The sequence below is a fragment of the Pyrgilauda ruficollis genome, unplaced genomic scaffold (assembly GCF_017590135.1).
Source record: "Pyrgilauda ruficollis isolate IOZ18807 unplaced genomic scaffold, ASM1759013v1 scaffold21, whole genome shotgun sequence".
NCBI classification, from domain to species: Eukaryota; Metazoa; Chordata; class Aves; order Passeriformes; family Passeridae; genus Pyrgilauda; species Pyrgilauda ruficollis.
Window position 1 is genome coordinate 4,179,288 of NW_024520318.1, and position 18,333 is coordinate 4,197,620.

The 18,333-nt window shown below is 47.0% G+C and overlaps 1 protein-coding gene across 5 annotated transcripts in view; it reads right to left on the reverse strand.

Moving 5' to 3' along the window:
• TNIK (TRAF2 and NCK interacting kinase) overlaps positions 1–18,333 on the reverse strand; it is a 149,970-nt gene that overhangs the window by 72,467 nt on the left and 59,170 nt on the right. The window lies entirely within an intron of this gene.

The window sequence follows — 18,333 nt, forward strand, 5'->3', positions numbered from 1 at the left end:
CTTCCAAACCAGGCAGCCTGAGGAAAAGATGTTTTTCCTCCAGGAAAGTCAGCAAATGCTGATCCTAACAGGACAGCTGGGAGGCAAAGGCATCCCTGTTTCCCAGTTTACATCCCTATTTACTGTGGGATCTGCCCAATGCCCCATCTTGTGAGAGATGGTGTGGAAGACACAGAGGCAATGGCAGCTCCTGCCCTGCAGCATTGATAATTAACACACCAAGGACAGAACCAGCAGCAGAGGCCAAGAGGGGTCAAGCTGCAGCATGGCAGAAAGAGGGAAAAATAGAAGCTTTTCCTAAATTGGAAGCTCCTGCTGCCCCCACAGCAGTGTGTGTGTTGATGAGCTGGGGTTTGTGTCAGGTCTCCCAGCCCTCCTGCAGACTGGAGATGGTCTTTCACACCGTCTCAGCTCAAGAACCCTAAATTACCAGACATGGAAACCTCTCCCTGGTCCCTCAGGTTTCCAGGCACGGTGCTGGGAAGCAAACCCACGCGCCGGCTGTGGAGCAAGGCAGCATCATCCTCTCCAAATTTATGACTTCACCAGGAAGCCAATTCACCCACCAGGGCTCCTCGCTCATTTATTAACACAATTTATACGTCCTGAGCAAGCCCATATTCTAGCAGCGGAAAAGAGCTTTACTTTAAAGAGTGTGCAACATAAAAAGTAATAAACCAAGTGCAGCCCAGCAGCCCCAGGCTGTGGCTGAAGCATCCCCTGGATGTGGCCATCGGGAAGGAGGGGCACATTGCTAGACACCATCCATTTAGACAGCATGATCTGCAGAAACAAATCCTCCTCTTCCTGAATTCATCCTTGTTGGCTTGCCCAGGAAGTCCCCATGTGTACTGACACTTTAATTAAAGCCCGCAGAGCACCGGCAGGGTAAACACTTGGACCACGGCATGCCCCATCTCCCGTGAGCTGGAGGAGGGGGAAGCAAGCTGGGGCATTTCAAACCACGGATTTAGGAGTTACAGCTGCCTTCATGTGATGCATCACCACCTCATCTTGTATTTTAAGGAAATGCCCCAGCTTTGCTGTGGTGAAGTGCTCCTGCTTCCCTCAGTACCAGCCAAGGGGAAAGGGATCCCTGTGTGCCCACAGCATCCTTCTCCCAGGAATCTGCTGCCTCCTTGCACACCTCCCAAACATTTACAGACAATGGTAAGAACTTAATGTCGTGTAAGCGTTTACCAAAACAAAATAAACCACTAGAAACATACGTTAATGTAAGCCATGAGGGGCACTTAGTCACGCAAAAATCAGGCGGAGCAGAACCAGTAAGTGTTCACCCTGGGATGCTGCAGCAAAGGTTTGCTTTTTCTATAGTTTATTCACAACAATGGATTGTAGAGCTTCACCCTGGCAGATGAAGCCATCCGGGGAAAACAGGCATCTCCTCACCAGTCAACCATCCCTTTTAATTCAACCTACTGCTCAGCACTGAGACTTGCTGTGAAGCCTTCATAAATAGTTTAGAAAACCCAGCTGATTTTTACCCTACTGCAGATGTCCTAGAATTTGCAATAAAGATACAGACAGGATGGAGGAAGACACCAAGAACTGGAAGTGAGAGATGCAACAGAAGAAATAAATCAACATCCAACCTGTGCCCATTAAAGATGCCATGGCAGCAATAAACCCCTCTCACAGCATCAGCCACCTCTGGCACCTTGGCCACGCAGATTCCCGTGCCTGTGCCCAAAGCCTGGAAGCAAGTCCAGAAGCACCCATGCCCCTGCAGTCTCTCCAAAGTATCCAGTTGGATCAGAAAGTGGAACCACCTCTGCCAAAGCCAAGGCAAGCTGAAATGGGGAATTAATTAATGTCAAGTGTTAAGGTGTCTGCTGTTAATTTGTGCTGTTGTAAGAAAGCTACAAAAGAGGACTGGGGTATCAATACAAGAAAAGGACCAAAAAGCTCTGTTGTGATGCTCCTACCTCCTGTGTGTCCTCCATCCACCAAAACTTGTTGGTTTTTTCCTTTAAACCACCACCACAGCAGTGTATTTTTCCTTTAAATCATCACACACCATCAGCCACCATCCATCCAAAAACCACATTAAGACTGACCCTACTCCTGCTCCCCTGCTCAACTCTGCCTCCTCGACACAAAAGATGTGGCTCAAAAAAGGCAAGAATTGTTGTGGTTCAGCAGAAAATCTCCACTTTTTCAAATGTCCTCAGTTACAGACACTGATGGCTATGATGGCACAAAACATACAGGAAGAAAATTGAGCTACTAAAGCATTTCCCCCTCTCCAGATTTGCTGTCAAGGCTCACTTGGGTACAAACCCACATTTCAGCCTCAGGATTATTCAAGCATGATCTTCAAAGCTGCCACAGTTTTTAATTGAACATCCATCTGAGCATAAATTCATGGTCCTAATTACTCTCAAAATGTTATATCAACTATCACTAACTTGATAATGTCAAGTATTAAGACTAATTTCTACAAATGGAGCAAGCCCCACGAGTTTGTTCTTCAAAGGTTGTGGTCCTCACACTCCATAAAGTGTAATGGACCAGCACACAATCAGAACATTGGTAAATGCTTTTAAACATCAATTGATGCATTCAGGCATTATGTTTACTAAACAAATAAACCCTGGCCTCAATACCAGCCTTTGTAGACAGCAACTGCATATCCTGGCCCAAAATTGAAGTCCACATTTTAAGGACAGAAAGAGGATGATTGATTGCTGCTTTTTAAAATTTTCTTTGCACAAGCACGGATTTCACCTCTAAGCAAAAACTGCAGTTTCTGTACTCAGAAATGTATTCCATCATATTTACTTAACTTGTGCTGTCGGCTTTTATTCATCCAAGAAAATAAATGACCCACCACCTGCTGCAGCCAGTGGGACACAACCAGAATTGTCACTTTGCTGAGAAATGCAGAGCTCCTATTTCCTTCTGCCAGGCAGAGCAACATCTCTTACACTTCCCAGCCTGGACACACAGCATCCAATGCCCCATGCACACAAAATCCCCACTGCAGCCACTTAATGGAGTAACCATGTGGTATGCCTGATGCTTTACAGCAAAACACTTAAAATCCCACCATTTTGCACTGCCCTCAGTAATGCTGCATGTAAATATTAAAATGAATGGGATTAGGGTGCTCTTGCAAAGCACTGCTGAAATTTCAACATGCACAGCAGCCCTGCTGGGACCAGACCACAACATCAGCCCTCACCACTGAAGAACACCGTGTCTCATACTGAAATCTCAGCCAGACAAACAACAAAAAGTCGCATAAAAGTCCAAATATCACCACTTTGGCAGCAGAGAAGCCTCCCAAATAAATTTCTTCGATTTCATTTCTGTAGCAGTTAAAATACTGAGCCTTGGTGCCAGCAGCCCCACCACCCTTTCCACTGTCCAAACCCTGCTCCAAACCCAGCACATCCTCAGCACCACCACATCCTGCATACTCTTCCTAGAAGAATCTCACCAGAGATTTTTCCAGGTCAGAAGTCACCAGCTCACTTTTCTGTGTCCTCACATAATTTTTGTTAAGTGCTACAAAAAACTCATTGCCCAGCCCTACTTCTGCACAGGCACCACCATTCAAGGTGTCCACTGGTGAGTCTCATCTCCTCCAGATTCTGCTTCAGCAACCAAAACCTTCTGCAGTTAAGGTCTCCTGGGATGGGCCAGAACCTCTCACAGCTACATGGTCTAGGTCCTGCCATTTCCCTCTTTTCCTATAGTTCAAGGCAATCCAGGGACTCAGTCCAAGATTTTTAGCATGAAGGCACTTCAGCACTAATGCACTGAAAACTGCATCCAATTTTTCCTAGGAGAAGGAGCTTTGCCTTCCGACACGAGCTGTGAAGCTGAGCTGCCATCCTCCTGTACATTAGACCATTTTATAGCACCTGGCATGATTTGTTCTCAGCTTTTACAGAGTACAGGCACATTTATCTACTTGGTTTCCCATTGAAAGCAATCTTGAGGGTGCCAAAATCCCCTCTCCAGCTAGTCTGAGGGGCTAAAATACTTACTGATGCAAAAAATAGGCTTATTTTAGTGTGAAAATTCAGCAATCTCCAAAACAAGCTGGCTAAAAATGACATACCCAAGCTTTGCACTTGGTTTACAGATCTCTTCAAATACATCTGAAATAAATTCATGTATCTGAGAAGGCAATTAAAACATTGGAGGCCAGCATAAGAAAAATTGAGTCATGTAACAGGATGGGGAAAATGTTTATTTTAACAAAGAGTAACATATCTCTTTGATTAAAACAGAACCATCATGGGCCAAACCTTATTGTTGCTGTCTGCACTTAACTCCAGTATGGGAGGGGGATTTCAAGCCAGTGGGGACTCAGGACATCCCTGCAGACTGGGGACCAAGCCCTCTCCCTGCCCAGGGCTTCAGCCCCATCTCTCTGCTTTCCTACAGCAGGAGCTGACCACAATGGCAGTGTCCTTCCTTCCCTCCACACCCTTCCATCTCTCCATCGTTTCCTGGGCTCACAAACAGATTTGCAGAGCTTCAGAGTGATCCTCGAGGCACCAAAGGAACATGACTGACTTGGTGCAGTTCCTTTCCACTTGGCACAAACTCTGCCTAAACCAGCCCCTGTTTCCCCAGACTTCAACACTCTGCAAATGGCATCCTCCAATAAACATGGCACACCTGAAACTCCAAGAAATGCAAAACCTATGAAGAACAAAAAAAGCTGCATCCAGTGTTTGACATCTCACTTGGTGGCCAGGTGAGGCTCCAGAGTCACTCCTCTGCTCTCCTGAGCTCTCACAACACTGGCTGCTCACTTGAGCAGATTTTCACCTCTGCCCAACCTGCTACCTTCCTTTGGGATACTCTGGAGAGCAGAACACCTTTCACTGGGAGGGACAAACACAAATTTCACTCATTGCCAATCCTCCCCTTACACCTGTCATCTTTTCCGAGGTTTTAAAGAGTAAAATACTGAAAAGCATTCAAAAAACTCAAAGAGAAACGAAACAAAGTGGATTTTTTTTCTTTTTTTGTGCTTAACTGGGCATTTTTACTAATACTTCAGTTTGGGCTGAACAAACAGAGCTTCCCCTTGGAAAAGCCTAAATTTGCTCCTAGCACAGATGCCTCTAATTGCACAGGGCCAGGCTAATGCTCGGTGCTGACCCAACAGAGCTGATCTTGGGACAGAAGTGTTTTCCAGCCCTCTGTATCAATCCAAGCTCTGATCAGGACCCTGCAGTTCTGAGAGCTGCAATTCTATTACTGCAGCTCCACAATAGCTCTGACGTTAAGAAGGCAGGATTATTAGATTAACAAACGAAATTGTTAAATTAGCATATTATTCATCTCCAGAAATAACATGCACTACAGCCTATAGGTGAGCAAGACTACAGTTTTACATTCCCTATATAATGTCTTAGGCCTGGGCTTGTACTTATTCCACTCTCTATCCCTCCTGAGGTTCAAATGAGGCTGGAGACTCCCACCTCCTGCTCAGGAGGAACCAGGTTTCCCTCTTCCATGGATAAAACCATTGCCTTAAGTAGTCCAAAATCAGCATCAGAGAGCTGAATCCTTCCAGAAGTTTCTGCAGATGGTTCCTCTAGATATGGCCTGCCTCATTTCTAATTTTCACCCAGGGAAGAACACTGGTTAGAAAGCCTGTCCCCTCTCTCTGTGGCACCATTCAGCACCAGCCCACTGGGCATGTCAGGCTGTGCATCTCCTCCGTGGTCACACCAAGGACTGTGACAAATTCTGCCCACAAGTGTTTGAAGATGCAGCTTTTGAAGGTCTGCTCTTCATGGTCACAGCAAAACCTGCAGCAGAGCAGATTTCAAGGTGTTACTGCATTTGTCAGGGCTTCCCCAGAGCCCAGGAACAAGTGTTCCTGGAACAAGTGCTCTGGAAAAGGAAGGTCAAAGCCTCAACAAGAACAGGTCTAGGCTGAGAGAGGAGTGGGCTGAGCATCACAGCAGGGAACAGAGAGAGATAGAGATCATTAACAGACAGAATATACCCCAAAAGTGGCTTTTAGGAGCAGCCTATAGAAATGTGAGGCACTAAAGGACTAAGGAGAGATGTTCCTGACCAAGAGTAATGTGTATATATAAAAAAAAACCAGAAGGACAAGCAGTGTCTCAGGAAAACATTCACTGAGTTGGTCCCACACTGAAGGCAGCAGGATTCAAGAGTGTATCAGTGGGATGAAGGGAAGGGATGCTACCTTTTACCACTGAACCCCATGCAGCCTCCCCAGGCCCTCTGTGAGCTTTTCCCCCTCCCCACATCCCCAGATCCACCATGGGGCAATCCCCAGGGTCTCTGCCAAGGGGAGCAGCCCATCACCTGCAGCCCACCAGGCAAGCAGGGCAGCAGCCAGGCCTTGGGGTGCTCCTTCCCATCCCACACAGCCTGTCCTCCCTTTGCCCCAGCTCCTCTGCAAGTGCACATTTTCACAGCTAAAAGGAGGCAGCACAGCCTGTTCCCAACAACATTAGTTCATGACAGCCATGTTATTACCACCCCTTAACACCCCCACTGTGCTTCTGTTTCACGTCGCTGCCTATTCAACACTGCAGTATTCATAACTAAAATTAAATCTGCCTTTAGGAGACCCACAAGGCACCCTTTCACAGAGGCCACGTCCTGACAGCAGCACCAGGTTTCCTCCCAGTGGGAAGCACTGGGCCGTGCAGGGAGCACTGCCTGGACCACCCAGCACTCCCAGCATCTCTCCTTAGTCCTTTAGTGCCTCCCAAGGGACACCCCAGGCTCTCAAGGGTGGCCCAGGAAGGAGCCAGCCTCCTCCAATGGGCCAGGCTAGCCCAGAGCTGGCACCTTCCTCCCAGAGCACTGACATGGGACACCTGGCCAGGTCTGGGCTGCAGCAGGGAGCTCTCATATCTGCAGAATGCCACACAGATCTCCATTTCCACAAGCTTTTGCTGTCTGCAGCCCACATTTCTGCCTGGTCCCAGGACACCTTGGCTTTACGGAGGCCAGAACCACTTCAGCTTCAACATTCACACCCAAACTCCAGCATGAGCCCAGCAGCTTCAGGCACCAGTTCCCATCACAAATGAAGCAGGCTCAGTGCAGGACACAGGAAAAAGCATCCCAGGGCACCAGGGATGTAAGGTAATGACTGGGGCTGCTCAGGACTTCAGACCAAAAGCTCAGCATGAGAACAAGCTGCTGTGTCCAGAGCTCAAGGGCACTAGCAGTCTCTACAACACCGTGTGCTTTGGCAGCTGCTGCTGTTTCTCCTGTACTTGTAAGAAAAACAATTCCCTTCAAAAGAGATTCTTCCTAAGCTGCTCCCTGCTGCAGGGCAGACAGGGCTTAATGTCTGCAAACGTGTGCTGCTGCCTCCCATGACAACCCATCCCAGAACACTGAAGGACACAGATACCCCATTTATTTGTGACACACATTAAACAGCTGCTTTTCAACATCTGAACTGTCACCTGCTCTTTAAGCCATTCCCCAAATCAGCAATTATCTTGCAAACTGAGTTTTAAAAATGGCCCTTCTGGAAAAAATACTACACACAGTGATGGAAATGGAGTTTCTGGAAACACCTCTGCAGTGCCATCTGCTTGACTTCGGCTCTAGTTTCATAGTAGCAAGATCCAATTTTGGAGGTGGCATGTGAAGTGCAAGGTGATTTTTCAACCAACAACAGCAAGGGAGAACCACCTTCTGTGAACCTGAGTGCTTGGCATCCTCTCTGGCAGCAGGGATGGACAGCACCGGTGGCAGGAGACAGCAACAGAGGAGCCAGGTAACACAGAGGCATCTGTTATCCAAAGCTGCTTGAGGATTTTGTGCTTTTTTTTGTGGCTGTGTAAAGTAAACTGAGTGAGAAGGAAAGCCCAATATTTGTGGTGTTTTCCCGGCCATTTAATTCAGGAAATTTAGGTCTATGGCTGTCAATGGCTTTTCATGAAGGGATTGCACTGCATTTCACTGACTCGCCAATGGCACAAACCAAGCGTGTCCATGTTCCCAGGAACCACCCCAGCTGACTGAGCAGCCCAGCCTGCTCTCCCAGCCTTCCTGCTCCCTGTGTTCCTCCATGGAACTGCAGGGCAGTACTCTTTTATCTCAGCTCACAGCACAGTACAGCTGCCCCACATGCCCCCATGGCCCTGTTTCTCTGCAGACACCATGGCCCAGGATGAGATCTCACCATGGATCTCTGGACACCTCAGCAGAGGTTATCAAATGGGGCACTCATCTCTGTCACCCCCACCTGCTCCATGACTCTGCTTGTAGAAAGGAGCCTGAACACAAATCCACCAGGCTCATTCGTGCACCAACCCTAACATCCCAAGTCCAATAGAAATGTGGGGACTTCTGAGGTCCAGTCCCAATGCTGGTAACTGCTGAACATGCCCATCATGAGCCAGGATTTACGTCCAGTCACCCTGAACCACTTTCTCAGCAAGCCATCCTTACAACCCTTCCACTGCCTCCCTCTCTGAGCCTATCCAGTCCTGCAAACCCTTGGATCAGCACAGATCTAACCCCCTTGATTCCTGCCCACGTGGCAAGGCTGGCTGGCACCTGAGCCAATTCATACACTCAGGCTTCACTCATTCATCAATCACGAGATGACTCCAAGTCCCTGTCACAGGGTGGTAGAAGTAACAAGAACAAGCTGATAAAGGTACTTACACTTTATGGGGCTTAGGAGAAAATGCCACAGCTGCCAGAAAGTCTCATATATATCTCTTGGGTGACTGAAGTCATAGCGTGAGGAAAATCAGGGTAAGAATGACATAAATAACCCCAGATCTTCTTCTGTGGAGGGCAGAGGTGCTCCCCTAATCCCAATGACTTTGTAACTCAAGATATTGCAGACCCTGTGTTGCACATTTCTCTATCTATGTCAGCTCAAATATCAATTTTAGACCTCACATACTTGAAGGCAGATGGACATCACACTCCCTTTCATCCAGACTCGCCTCCAGGCTTTTTTGTCTGCCTTGAGCAGCCTTGACAACTTATTGTCCATCCCATCCTACCCCGAGTCACTTACTGTCAGGAGTCAATAAACGTTTTGCAGTGCCTGTGCTCTACTGATTTAAAAGACCCAGCCATGCCTAGAGCAATCCTCTGTGATATACATACTAATTTGGCTGCACAGGGAGGCATCAAAGCTTTCATGTTGTCCAACGTTTCAAGCAAGTCAGGTATTGAGCAGCAAAACTTTAGAACTGCTTATTGGAAAAGGGAGGCTGACGAATGACATGCAGACCCCCTTCACCCTTGTATTTGCTTTGTGTCTGTCACATGTGCACTCTCTGCTTTGTCTGGGATAAAGATGGGATTTTTGACCCTGCTGCACAACAGCCCCTCCGTGGCTCACGCTCTAAGCCAGCCTTGCGGCTTGGGATCAACAGCGTCGATCAGCACATTAAACTACTCTGCTGCTACAGCTTCTCCATCTCCAAGTCTCCTCTCTCAAGCAGGAATTTCCTACCCTCACAGCGGCAAGGAAAAGCTTTTCTATGAAGCAGTAAAGCAGCCAGGTCACTGCCTTTCCCTGCAAAACAGACCTGATGCCACCACTGGGCAGCGCTTGCGTGGCAAAGGACCCTCCTCCCAGGACACCCAGGGCTCCCCACTGGTTTCTCTGCTAAATAGAGAAACTCCTCACTCATTTCTCTGCTAAATAGAGAAACTGGGGTGCAAGGGCTCCTCTAGAAAAGGAGTGAGCCCTAGAAGACCTCACAAACTAGAAGACCCTCCCCAGCCCCGCACACAACCCCCATCCAGCCTTGCCACAAGGCAGCACAGCAGAGAGGGGCTTTAGCCAGGGATTTGAAAGCAGGGAGAAGAGGAGGAGGACTTGGGATTAGCAGGGGAAGGTTAAGCCAGTACCAGGGATTGCATGGGAACAGTACAGCTCAGGAATGAGTGGGAGGAAGCCAGAAAGGACCGCGTGTCCCTGCCACCTTCAGCACTTGGGGACACGAGGGACGAGCCCAGCACTGGCACAGCGGGTCACTATTTGGCAGTTCTGGGACTGCAGCCACTGCCTGATGTGGTAATCAAGGCAGGAGGGCTCTGCAGCCATTAAGGGCCCTACTTAGAGAGCAATAACATGTACAGACACAAATCGATGGTGTACAGGAACTGACTGAAGGCTGTGGATTTTACTCGCAGTTATTTGCAAAGTGAAACAAAGCAGACAAAAAAGCTCTCAAAGCAGCCCAAAAAGCTGCCTGCAGGAACGTGGGCAGCTCACGAAGGCTGCCTGCAGCTTTGCAGGGAGAACACATATGGGCAGGGGGTGATGGCCTTTTATTCCACTGGATAAAGATCTTAGTGGAAATCTGAAAAGCTTGGCGTGAGACCTCATCCACAGCTAATCCACACGGACTATGCCATGCTGTAGGCACGCCAGGAAGGAACCAAGGCCAGGCACTGCACTGAGTCACGCCACAAACCTGCCATTTCAGCTGTACTAAGAAAAAGAAATTGGTTAAGATACAGCATTAGAAGCATCACTCTGGACCAGCTGCATCCTGCTCCTACCTACAGGCAGCTCAGGCCACCCAGAAATCCCATTCCCTACAGCCAGGACAACACGCCACTCCTCCCAGCCCACTGCAGGCTTTTAACCCTTTCCCCATAGGAGCAATGTTTGCTAAGCACTAGAAGTCACCAATAGTTACAGGCAGACTCATAGCAAAAAGCTCTCTCATATTCAAGGTCTTTTCCCTCAGCAAGAGCTGGCTGTCAGAGAAAATGCAGGTTTGGTTATGCTGCTTGGTATTCAGGGACTGCTCACCTGCAACAGAGTGGGCAAAGGCCATTTGTACAAGCCACCAACATGCAAGAGCAGGGAAGGACCTCCCTGCATTTTTCCAGGGGAAAAAACCCCAATCTGTCAGTCTGAGCCACCAACATGCAAGAGCAGGGAAGGACCTCCCTGCATTTTTCCAATCTGTCAGTCTGCCCAATCCTTCAAACACTTCCATTCAGGGGTAAGTTTTGGTATACACTTATCAGGGTGTATAAATTTCCTTTACAATGGAGCCTTGATTGAGTTAATGCTGATTTTTAAGTGCACTGTGGAGTCTTAAACTCCAAGAAAGGACAGAAAGCACAGCCAGTGTGGTGTGAGACAATTTCCTGGGATGCAAGGCCAAGGCCAAGCCAAGCAGCTGGGTGCTATTCCTGGATTCCCACCAAGTGCTCTCGACCTTGGGTGAGAGTCTGAGCTCTTTGCTGCTCAATGTTTTCCCCCAGTAAAATGGGCAAAATAACACTACAGTTACCCAATAAAGATGATGCAGTGGGTGATGCCATATTGCAAAAAGCCTCCAAAGCCTTGCTAAGTGTGGAGACATGTTAGAGAATACCAGGAATTGTTCCCCACACAGCCATACCCCTGCATTTGCACCTTCAAACAACAGTGGTCTATAAAGTCTTAATTATTTTTTTCTAAAGCAAAGGGCTTTTGTTTTCCGAGAAGACTTAACAAGAAAAAAAAAAGTCAACAAAATTTCTTTACATTTTTAATTCAAATGCTTCTACACAGCACTTCCACAAGATTGCTTAAAAAGTGCACTAGAAATTGTAATTAAAAGCTGATCTGCTTCATGAGATGACTCAGGCTTCTGCAGCTTCAGCCCTGGCCTCAGCCAGCTCTGCCAGTGCAGCACTGACTGTTTCCAATCAGCACACTGTGAGCTGCCAGCATTTATGAGAGAACAGAGGAAGGTTTCCTTAAATGTGAAGGGTAAAAGATAAAATTCAGTTACGATCACCCAATTTCTGACCAGCATCAGAAGGGAAACAAAAGCCTGTGAGAGCAAAAGATCAACCCCTTTTCTAATGCCCAAAAAAACAACACAAAGCCCATGGACAGATGTGTTTTTCTGTACAAATGCCATCAAAAATGTAACCTGCTCCTTTGCCTTTGGAGCAGAAAACTGACTTGTCAGATTGCCTGGCATTTCTCATCCCTCCCACAGCTGTAGCTCAGCAGGACACACCGGCTGCAGAAATATCACCCTGGGATTTAGTTCCTAATATTTCCACGGACACCACATTTCCCAGAGGGAGCTACAAGATGTGCTTGGCTCTTCTTTTGTTGTTGATGTTGTTGTTTCAGTAATCACAGAATCGTTTAGGTTGGAAAAGACCTTCAAGATCAACAAGTCCAACTGTAAACCTTACACTGCCAAGTCCAGCACTAAACCACATCCCTGAGCACCACATCTACTCATCCTTTAAATCCCTCAGGGCTGGTGACTCAACTGCTTCCTTAGGCAGCCTGTTCCAGTGCCTGACAACTCTTTCTGTGAAGAATTTTTTCCTAACAGCCAATCTAAACTTCCCCAGATGCAAGTTGAAGCCATTTCCTCTTGTCCCTCACGATGCAGGTGATGGGCTGAGATGAGCAGAGATGTCCTGGTGCTCCTCATATTCTGCAAGAGGTGAACCTGGGACTCCTGGGCAGGTGAAGGCAGCTGGGAGACTCCCAGAGGAAAATGAAATGCCAGGGCTGCATTTGCTCAGACAGGAGCAGCACTGTGAGAAGCAGAGGATGTTTACAGAAAAGGCATCAGCACCATGAACTTAAACCTCTGGATGTGTCTCTGCTTTGGGTCGTTCTTCTCTTGGGTACATGTCAGAGATGAAAGATTTTCCTTCCCTCACCTCACAAAAGCACACACAGACCCCTTTGAACAAAAAAGCTCCTCAGGAGAAGAGCTTATTTTGTATCACAAAGGGGAGTCCTGGCTGATCAGGAAGACACATTACCAACATGGAAAGGGCAGCACAGGGAAATGGGTGGAAGATTTCTCTTACAAGTACTGCAGAGCTGCATCCAGAGCCAGGCCCAAGGGCCACTCGAGCATCACTCTTGAGAGAGAAAACCTGTGTTCAGTGTGTAATAGAGAAAATCCCTGCTCCCCTGAATTCCCTCTGCCATTTGGTCAGTCATGAAAAAATGGAAGATTACACAGTGGGACAACAAATGTGCCACACCATTTTTGCTCTCTTCCAACGCCCAACTCGTTTCCATTCAGATCATCACCCTCTAGAAGCAAGACACCAGGAGCAAGACTTCCCAATCAGGTGTTCCCTGGTGGAAATCAGGGTAAGGCAAGCAGAAAGCAGGTGGGATGGAGGGACCAGTCACCAGCTGAGCACTGGGTATTTGCATCTCCCCCTCAGAGCCAAAGCCCTCAGGTCAGTAAAAATTAGAGGAACAACACTGCAACATTTTGGGCACTTTGTGTGGCTGATGTAGCCGTTTCCTCCCCTAAAGATGTTTACATCTTTAAACAAAACACATTCAAAGTCCCTCCAGGAGAGATGAAAGTGCTCCTCAGCACTTGGCTTGGGACTCACCCATCAGTCTGCCTTTAAACCTTCTCCCTCCCCTTCCCACTATTTGGGGATTTAAAAGTTGCATGGGCCAGTTCTCACTAATGAAACAAGAAATGTGGAGAGAAATCTTTTTACTGGGAAAAGGCACACCTGGACAGACACTCCCCCTAACTCAGACCCTCCTCTCCAGCACCCTGCTCCTGCCTTTCACTTGAGCAGGTTTGCTGACCCCAGCATCGCTTCTCTAGATGTTGCCTCCAACCGAGCTCACTCTAGAGAACCTCCAAGGCCACTGAAATCCATCCTGGCTATTTAACTGCAAGTGAATAATTGTGATTAATGCTCACAGTAGTGATGTGATTGAGAAGTCACTGGCAGCAGCACCAGGACTGCACAGGAGGTGACTGCAGAAGCCACAACTCATCCTTGCTGCCTGCAAGCCATGAGCCTCCAGTGCTTCAAACAAAGGAGGAAGATGAGTAATTTCAGACAAAAGAATGAGCCATCATCAAAACTTCTGACACAAATATCTCAACTGGATTAGGTACCTGTGCTACAAGTCTCTTTCTTTTTTCCATTAATCTTTTTTAAGCTTTTAACATTTTGTTTCCTTCCTCCAGATTTCCAAATTCCTAATTGTCTCTGAAAGAGCTGAGATGAAGTATTCCCTGAAGGCTGCTGTTCCCAGTACTTTCCAGATCAAGAAGAACCAGAGAATTCAATAAATTTTGTTCCTTTTCACACAAAAGCACCCCTATAAATTTCTGTTGCAGTATCTTTCCTTGTCTTCTCAGGCTCTCAAAGCATTTATGTGCTGGACCAGGAGGAAATGGAACTCAGCAAATAAAACCTACCCTGAAGATAAATGTAAATATAGAGGGGATAAACTGCCTTGGTGTAGATGTAAAGCCAAGCGAGGAGATCAGTCACCACTATTTGACCTGAATGATGGCCAAGCCAAGCTGTCCCCTGACAGCAAGTTGGGTTCTGTGGTCGTGGAGGACAGTCAAGAGTGAGAGATTTCAGCAGCACTCGCAGTCTGGGAAAAGCTCCTTACACCTGCTCAGGACACGCCATCTGTAGCAGCCTATTAATGTGCCATGAAACCACGGTCCCTTCCCTCCTGAAAGGGCTTAAGCTGATGATTAATAAAAATCATTCTCTGTCTTAAATGATGATGGGGGAAGAGTCTTTTAAAAGTGCTCATAAAACCTGCCTGAACTATCAGTAATGCCCAATGTTGTGATTTAGCACAAATGTGTCCCATTTCTGTGGAAATACAAGGCAGAAAGAAGAAGTGAAAAACACCCCATGTGACAAGAGAAAAGCAGATCTTGGTCTCCTCTGAAATTCCTGGACAGCTTGAAATCCCTTTGAGGAAATCTCAAATAATTTCCTCTTTCTGAAAGCTCAGTAAAAAGGTCAAAAATATACCTGTCTTTCCAAAACAACCATCCCATTCTCCTCAATGATTTTATGCAAATTAGATTACCCAGCCCTTGCTCTTCTGCTCTGAGCCCAGAGCCACTTGAAATACAAACATTTAGGGGAAATCTTCCAACCTGCAGCAAACCTGGTCCTGGATGACAAGAGGTGGTAAATTGCCATTGAATGACCGAGTGGGTAAAGCAGATTTCCAGGAGGTGGGTGGTACATGGTGGTTCCCTGGCCCATGTGGCACCTGGAAATGTTCTGCTGTGCTGGGGCAGGTCCCAGGAGTGATGTGGTGGGAGGATGCCAACATCTCTCACTCTGCAAATGCTGTGGTTCCAAGGAAGGAAAGCAGAAGTGAAACAAAGCCTAGTGGGGAGGATGGCAGGAAGAGCAGTCATTTCTTTTCTTCTCCTCCAAAACCATTATTTACAGTAAAGTATAAACCCAAGTGTCCCTAAAAATACAAGTTTAGGCTTTCTGCAGCATCGTCTGACAGCAGCTTATCCAAGTCCTACGAGCCCTTACTGCCTCCTCACTGCCTTCCTCCTCTTACCCCTTTATTTCCAGTCTTTCCATTTTCCTCTGTTTTTCACATTCTGCTTTTCCCTGTTTCATTTCCACTACAGTCCTGGCAAGGCATCCAAGTGACACCAGGTATCCCCCCTGGTACCTGGCATCCATCTGAAAGAGAAGTTGGAGGACTTGGTAAAAAGCCACCGACCCCACAGTTTCATCTGGACAAGGGTGCAGGGACAGGACTGATGGGAGGGTTTCTCCTTCCCCCACCCATTCTTCTCTGACTGTGGTACCTGGACACCACACAAATTAGAGCTAAAAGCACCTAAAAGCATGGAAAATGAAAACAGGCTAATTCAGAAAAGCAGAAGTACATCTAATTTAGTTACGGGTAAATGAATAAATGGCAAATCTAAGGCTGCAAAATTGTTCCGTGCTGTAAAAGAATATACACACTTATAAAAAAGGGCAACAAAAAAGTGGGAAGGTGGACTGAGAACATGCTTCATTTATGTAATTATTTTTCTAAGACCTGGCTGTGCTGCCACACCAGTATTTAGCATTTCCCCCCTCTCGTCATACAGACAAACGTAAAGATTCACATTTTTTAGGTAACTCACTTTTTTACTGCAGTTCTAAGGTTGTGTTTCTGCAAACTTTTGTTTATTTTCTAAAAAAAATCGTTAATTGAGCTCTGCTGCCATGTAATTATTCACAAATGGGTATCTGCCATGCAAGGCCTCAATTTTCACGTATTTTCTACACTACTAAACCTGACACAAACATTTCAGACTAAAGACAGATTTCCAGCAAGGATTCCCATAGTTCCATGATTTTCGTAACATACGGAGGAAGATATCTTTCAACCTAATAACCTGTTTTCTTAACCTTGTCACAGGACAGAGGTCCCACTGTCACATCTGGGGTACACTTGAATGGGAAGCTCTTGCAGCACTCCTGAAATGCACCCCAGGATCCTGCAGGGTTCCTGTGAGGAAGGACCCAGCCCGGAGGGTCTCCTGCTCAGAGGGTGTCATGTCCCCCCTTCCCAGGCAGGAATGAGGGCAGTGAGCCTTCCAGGGGCTATTCCACTCCATTTTTTCCTACTGATGTCTGCCCTGGAGAAACACCTCTGCTTTCAGACAGGCTCAGCCATCTCCCACCTGTCCCAAAACCATTATTATTAGACCCAGCACTCTGGCACATGATTTTCTAGGCACAGCCTGGTTTTCTATGTACAGACCACATTTGGGAATAGCTGTTGCTTACACAAAAACCCCTCAGCATTCCCTTGCAAGCCCATTTTTCCCTCTCACACCGTACTACCACGGCACAAGTGCACAACTCATTGTGCCATTCCATGCCTGCCAAACCACACTTTAACATGCTGACCACACACATTCCTCACCTTCCAGAGCAAAACCCTCCAAGCTCAGCTTGGACTGAAAAGATACCATCCCTCCTCCATTTTATCCCAGCTTCCTCAGGAACAAGCTGGGATTCGACTCACGTGGGTGCATGCATGCGTGCACTTGGGAGCTTTAACACTATTAGCTAACTTCAAAGACATCAAAGATAATTATTTTCTACCAACCTCATGGCAACACGAGGCAGCTGGGTGGCAAAGGATGCTGGATGCAGCCCTTCACAAGGTTTATCTCCAACAGCTTTTAATCCTGCTGGCCCCTTTCTCCAGTCAATTATAGCAGCCTCAGTGTTGCCAAAAAAGTAATGGGAGTGAGAGACTATAGGTATAAGCAGACATAATAGAATCCTAATTTAATTAGGGAAGTACTCAATCAACCAAGAGACATAAATACAATGGAAACCAGGTTTATTACTTCTGGTGCTGGCAGAAATGCCCATTTCATTCCTGATTACTGTGGGAGGGATAAAACAGATCAGTAATCTTAACAGCACAGTCCTGGTTCGATCTTTCAGGAAAAGTTAATTACAAAACCAACCAAAACTCAAGAGCTTCTAGAACCATGGTGCCCACAACGGGCAAGTAACTGAGTTCATTATGGAGGGGGCCAGGTTCTGGCTTAACTCTGGTTACAGAACACAAACTACAGCTGGACCAGCCTTATGGGAAGAAGTTTTCAACTCCAGTTCTCAGGTCGGATTTGCATCAGTGCTTGCCAGCAATTCCAGTATCTCACTTTCCCCAGTGTAAGAGGAAAGTCAGGATCACTGGGTGTACAATGCACTCCAAGAGGCTTTGAGAAGGAAAAGGTGAAGGCACCAGCTCCCCAGGGCAGCACTGAGCCCACTCGAGCTAGAAAGCTCCATCCTTTGCTAGCCCATCCTCGTTTGGGACCGGCAGGTTTGGAGCCAGTGGGCGTGTGTAACATTTGTGCTTTAATGCCTCAGAGTTTAGCAGTGCAAAGTGACTAATGAGGGGCTGTGGAACTATTTGGAGGTTAACTAACTGATTTCACGTTATGGAAGAGCAGGTTGTAATTTTAGCATAAGAAATCTGTATTTTGGATGTCAATACCTTGCATGAGAAAGAGGCCAGAAGCAGTGGCACGATGACGCTCTAATCCATCTGCAAGGAACCAAGAGGGCAAGCAAGGAATGAGCCATCCATGCCACAGAACACCAAAAAAATACAATAAATCCACTGCCAACACCACGTTCTGTGCCTCCTGTAACAACAGGGAGGGCTAACATATACTTCTGTGCAGGCATCCACTGCCTTCAGTGGGACTGTCCAGCTACAACCACAAGATTTCAGTGCCTAATCAGCAATGTGGCAGAGTTCACGCCACCACCAGATGGATCCAAGAGGAGTCCTCCATCCCACAACCATTCCCACTTCTCCCCACAGCCTCCAGTAACTGCTGGCAGCACTGACAGGTACAAAAAAAAAATAAAATTAAATGCCAGACAGAGAAAAATATATGAGAATATATATGGGAAGCTATGTGGTGAGACTGTCTGAACATCCCATTGTGGCACTAATTTAGCAAGACTGAGACCACACAACCACACTGCTCTTCTTCCATCCCTGACTCAGTTTAAATGAGGTATTTAACC